Source organism: Marmota monax, unplaced genomic scaffold (genome assembly GCF_021218885.2).
Source record: "Marmota monax isolate L192 unplaced genomic scaffold, Marmota_monax_Labrador192_F-V1.1 WCK01_AAM20220418_F8-fsc00012, whole genome shotgun sequence".
In the NCBI taxonomy this organism is placed as follows: domain Eukaryota; kingdom Metazoa; phylum Chordata; class Mammalia; order Rodentia; family Sciuridae; genus Marmota; species Marmota monax.
This window is the reverse complement of record NW_026695227.1, coordinates 26,570,479-26,576,611: the sequence shown is the minus strand read 5'-3', so window position 1 is coordinate 26,576,611 and position 6,133 is coordinate 26,570,479.

The window sequence follows — 6,133 nt, the reverse complement described above, 5'->3', positions numbered from 1 at the left end:
AGGCACAGAGTTATATAAATTTAATCAAGTAATGATTCTTGAAATAGTTGAGTATTCTTCTTAATGTGCTACTGTACTTTTCTTTAAAATACGAGTACTTTTTGTTCTTCGAAGAGAATTTGAGGATTAAGGTATCCCCTGCCCACAGCCCTGAGCTGCAGTGAGTGTTGGGGCTGGGAGGGGAATTCACACAGTTAGCAGTCACTGGGAAATATCTCTCCCTGGGTAACTTTGCATCAGCTAGATTCCACTGAGTTACTAAAAAGTCTGCTACAATGATTTTCTTGAACATTCCAGTTGAGAACAGAACCTAGCTCTTTACAATCTCATCTTCTTTTCAAGGGGGTCTGATTGTTGGAGTGGGTGCTCCGAGGTACCCAGTGAGAGGTAAACAACCCATTATTGGTGTCACCATTCAGAATTCATCTGAAAGGGTGATGAGAAGGAGTCTCTCTCTACTACACACCAAGACATCTCTGCCCAAAGGGAAGAATTCATCTGACCAGGGAGAACAGGGAAGAGCTTCTTCAGACTTCTTTATGTAAGTCCAATTCCTGTGGAAAATAACAAAAGACATACCTGCCTGTTGTATTTATTGTTTACAGGACTTGGCAGGAGAGGACTACACACACACACACACACACACACACACACACTTTTAAAAATGAACAAAAGATCTAAAGTCAAATAGAGAGGATAAAAATGAGAAAAATACAGACTAGGAGCATTACTGCAATTGCGCTCTAAAGTTAGCCTAATTTCTTGACAGTCAAAACACACCAGGAAACACAATGGACTATATATTTCTCATGGTCTGATAAAATTGAACATGCTAGTTCTCAGGAGTGACAATTTCCTCAGATTCTAGCTCAACTCTCAAATTCCAGCTTCTCTCTATCATCACTGACTCAAATCTAATCCACTCCAAACTACCAGGATCTCTCATCTGGATTATTTAACAGTCTCCAATTAGTGACTTCAGATTCTAGCATAGTATCTAGGCTCACCAGTGCTTTTTAAAAATGCAAATATAATCACATCTCATTGCGTGAAGTACAGAATATAAAATCCTAAGTGCTGCATACAAGGCCTGGCATGATCTGGTCCCAGCCCACTTCTCTAGCATAATGACAACATAAGTCCAGGCACGGGCTTTGCTTGGTGGGCACTCTCTCCTCTCCTTTAATAGCTAACTCACACCCCCATTGTTTTACCCCTGGATGCCCCATAGATTTTACTATCTGATCTGAAGGCATTTTACTTTTCAATGATGTTCTTTTGGGAGGCCAGATTTCAGCACAGCCCAAAGTGGTTCTTAATCTGTAGTAAAAGTGTCTGAGCCTATTTATTAGATTATTATTATATTCTTTTAATTATTAGATTCTTTTCCTTGAATATCTGTAGCTTCTAAGAACTAATTAAGCTAATTAGATTTAGCTAATAATTAGTTATGAATCATTCTCATGGTCCCACTAAGAGGTGTGAAAACAAGATTGCTGCCTACATCACGTTTGGTTTAGGCAACATGAGTTTGCTCAGTCAGCAGCTGAACAGAGGGACTGATATAGAACTAAGTGCTTTTCTCCACATCCAAAACACTTCGTATTTATCTAGTGAAATATCATTAATTATGTTCACTGTGGTAACAAAAATGTCTTCTGGTGTTAATTGTAGATAAAGGTATTTGAAGTGCCATGGAAGTCTCTCTTTTTTATTAAATGCCAACTAACCAGCACTGAAGTATGTGTAACCACGAACTAAAAACACACTTCTATGGAGGCAGTTTCTTAGGCTAAAGAATTTTAAAGTAAATTGCTGACCACATTATAGGCATGCAGCATTCCCAGAAAGCTATAATAATACTGAAAGATAACTGAAATAGAATTTGGATGAGAGATAGATGAACATATTTCTTAGACATGTAATCAAATGTATAATTTTTCTTAACCTGTATTTTAATAGAATTTGCAGAGACATCAGTGTGATGGAATTTTCAAGCAGAAAATTTCCTATGTATGCTGAAAAATGATTGGTTTGCTTTATTTTGGTGGCAAAGTTGATATTAACTAAAAATACAGAAGCATTTTGGACAGAGGGCTGAACTTTAAGCTGTGAAATTCTTCTAGAGCAACAGTTGATACTGTTCAGGGGCTGTACTAGATATCATGCCGCAGTAAGATCTTCACAATGGGGTTCTGAAGCCAATTTTGGCCTGGGATATTTTAAGGTAAATGTTCTGGCTTGGCCTTGATGAGAAAATAAATTTGCTGCACTTTCCACAGAATATCTTGTTCTTAACGTTGCTTCCAATGGGATGATTTGCAATCAAGTTGATTTTTCCCTTTCGGTCATTACATAGATTACTTAGGATCCACATTTTATCATCATTTACTTCATTGTCATCAACAGCACATCATGTGCAATGACATATTTCTCAAATTATTCCTAAGTGTAAGGCTATTTATAAGGTTTATATAGGGGTTCACAGAACATGCCAAACATATAGACTTTGAGGTTATTTTATTAAAAGTATGTTTAAATTTTATATCCTTAAGGAAAATATTTCAGAAGTCTTCAAAAATCTTTTTTAAACATCTATTTGGTGAAGAGGGAGAATGTATACTAGGCTTGTCTATCCATGACTCTAAAATATGTATTATCTAATTCAAAAATATATTTGTATTTATGGAGAGGGCTTTTAAAAATATAAAAATATTTATATTATACTTTTAATATCACAGTAAAATCTGACAGGCTAGTTTTATAAATGTCAAAATCTCCCTTCAAACTATTATACATATTATTTATGCAGATATTCAGATGTTTGTTTATATAACATAGAACAACACCTGTGAGATTTATTTCATTTTATTTGATCTCGTATAGTATGATTCCATTGTTCTAACAATTATATAAACTGATTGATCAATACATAAACGTGAATGTGCCTACATGTGCATGGAAGGAGTCTAGAAAAATACACAGGAAACTGTTAATATTAATAGTAGTTTCTTTTGGGAAATAATTGGTGGGTGATAAAAGAACTTTATTATTTTATAATGGAAATTTAAAAATATACAAAAACAGAACAGTTTAACCAACATACCATCATCTAGCTTTAACAATCATATATTTCCTGTTGTTCTTGTTCTGTTTCATTTATCAATTTCCATGTTTTTAATCTGTCTATCTCTTTTTAATCTGTAACAGTCCCCCTTTTTTTTTCATTTACTTATCAATGAAATTAGTTATTCATTGTCTAGAATGTCCCATATTCCGGATTTTGGGGATTGTATTCCTGATGAACCATTTAATATGTTTCTCTATTCTCTGCATTCCTTGTAGAGATGTGATTAGATTCAAGGTTTATTTCAAGTTTTTGGTTCAGGGTCTGGGATCTGGCAGGTCTGGGATGGCCCCAGTTGGATCAGTTCTCACTTTTCCATGTGGTCTCTCCTTGTAGTAGGTTACCTCAGGTTTATTCTCAGAGATTGCCATGGCCCAAAGATGGAAGAAGAAACTCCCAAGCGCTTTTTCAGGCCTGTTCTAACTGACACATGCTAAAGTAGGTCACATGACTGAGTTCAAAGAATGGGAAGTCAGTTTATTTAGGCATTTTTCAGGAAATATACAACATTGGGTTGTATTATCATATTAAATTGATCAATAGATTCAGGTGTTATCTGATTCCTCTCTTTTGATTAATGATTACACACTAATTCTACCATTACTTCTGCATTTATTTTCCTGCATTTAAACTTTTCTGTAAAGGAATACTTACCCCTATCAATTATTTGATTATATTGAAATACAGGATAGATGCTTGTTTGTAGGTACTTGCTTGTTTTCAGAATAGCGATCAGTACCTTAGCATTCAAGCATTCCAAGGAGGGGACCAGTGAATTTTGTTATTTTTTTTTTTAGATGTCACTATTAATTCATGGATTTTTAACCCATTTAATGTGTCTTAGTTCACTGTAGTTATTAGTCCTTTTTATGTTCGGGTTGTCCTATATTTTCCTAGAAGGAGTCAGTGTACAAATCATTTTGATGTGGTTCCAGATAGCTTTGTTTCTCAGATGACTAGATCTTCTAAGCTTATTGTATTATAGAGGTATACTTAGAATTTTTGTAATTATTCAGGATGTGTCTCTATGTTAAGGACTCCTAGTTCCTTTTTCTAGAGAATATTTAGAGACCACAATCTGGGTCCTAGAGCTAGAGTTTAAAACCATAGGTTCTCTGCAAGGACAACATAGTCTTGCATACATGGTGGACAATACACACACCATTTGTTGGCCTGTTTCAGTGTACCAACCTCCATCTCATTCTTCTGGGAACAGCATTCCATCATCTGGGGCATATGCTCCTTTTCTCAGTCCAGTTGTTTGTTGCCAGCCATCACATCCGGCCCTGCTGGGTCCAAGTGCAGGCATGTCACCAAAGCCCCTTGTAACAATATTTGAACTTGAAATAATGTTAATTTACAAAAAAAAAAAAAAAAAAGGATAAGAGGAGGAGGAGGAGGAGGAAGAAGAGAGAAAGAAAAAGGAAAAAAGGAACGAAAAAATTCAGAGGTTGAAGTTTTGTTGCTGTCACCAGTTATATTTTTCTACCACATATAAGAAGCTGGTTTGACATCCTTGGTGGCTTCAGTGTCTATGGGGATGTTCCCTCTAAAGCTGCGATCTCAGCTATCTCCAACCTTCTCAAGCTCCTTGGCTTGGACTTTCTTTTACTTTTACCTCTCCCTCCCAGGACCACACCTTGAACTGTTTCATTAATTGGAAGTGCTCTACCTCTGAAATCTCGGCCCTTATAGCCATCTCAATGATCACAATCATTTTCACCAGCACTCTCACCATGACATTTCTGAAATATAAATTTTATCTCCTACTGAGATCACTGGACCCTGACTGACTTCTCAGGATTTGTTAATTCTTTCTTATTTTTCTTCTCCAGCCTATCCTACAAGATCCCTGTCTTTAGCTGCATGAATTGTTCCTAGGTCCTTTTACCACAGCCTGCCTGAGCAACTAAATCATTATGAAAACAGTCTATTCTCTCCCTTCTACTCTTAGGTCTTTTTGGAGAAAATCAGACAACAGTATGTGCTTACTGAAGGGTCATTGCACAGATCTTTCTCTCCTCTCAATGGCTATCCCAAAACTTCCCCTAGCTTCTCTCCTCACTTAAGCTGTCTCTAATCTCTTGCTTTCATTCTCGGCAGAAACCTAGTTTTTAAATTTGTGTTAACAATGAAAAATTTGATTCCCAAGTGTCAGGTGTAGAGCAAAAAGCTTTGAATGTTTTATTTTGTTTACACATGGCAATAGCTTAGTGAATTAGAGTAACTATCCTTTTTTCACCAAAAAGGAAACAGATTCTATGAGAGGTTAAATGACTTGTTCCATGAGTGTACAGTATATTTTGAATAACCAATTACCCAAATGTATTGGCTTAAAATAATAGTTCTTTACTATTTCTCAAGACTTGTGGGTCCACTGGCTGGATCTACTGCTATGGGCTGGAATGACTCCGCTCTTGTCAAGTGGGATTTTGGGACAATTCAGCTTTGCTTCATGTAGCTTCTTACCTCCTTCTACCAGGTTTATTCTCATAGAAATTACAGGTACTCAAGAAAGGAAGGAGAAACACCCAACTTCTTTTCCAAACCTCTATTTGCTATCATTTTTTTTTATTGGTTGTTCAAAACATTACAAAGCTCTTGACATAGCATATTTCATACATTAGAATCAAGTTGGTTATGAACTCCCAATTTTACCCTAAATACAGATTGCAGCATCACATCGGTTACACATCCACATTTTTACATAATGCCCTATTAGTAACTGTTGTATTCTGCTACCTTTCTTATCCTCTACTATCCCCCCTCCCCTCCCCTCCCATCTTCTCTCTCTACCCCATCTACTGTAATTCATTTCTCTCCTTGTTTATTTTCCCATTCCCCTCACAACCTCTTATATGTAATTTTGTATAACAATGAGGGTCTCCCTCCATTACCATGCAATTTCCCTTTTCTCTCCCTTTCCCTCCCACCTCATGTATCTGTTTAATGTTAATCTTTTCTTCCTGCTCTTCCTCCCTGCTCTGTTCTTAGTTGCTCTCATTA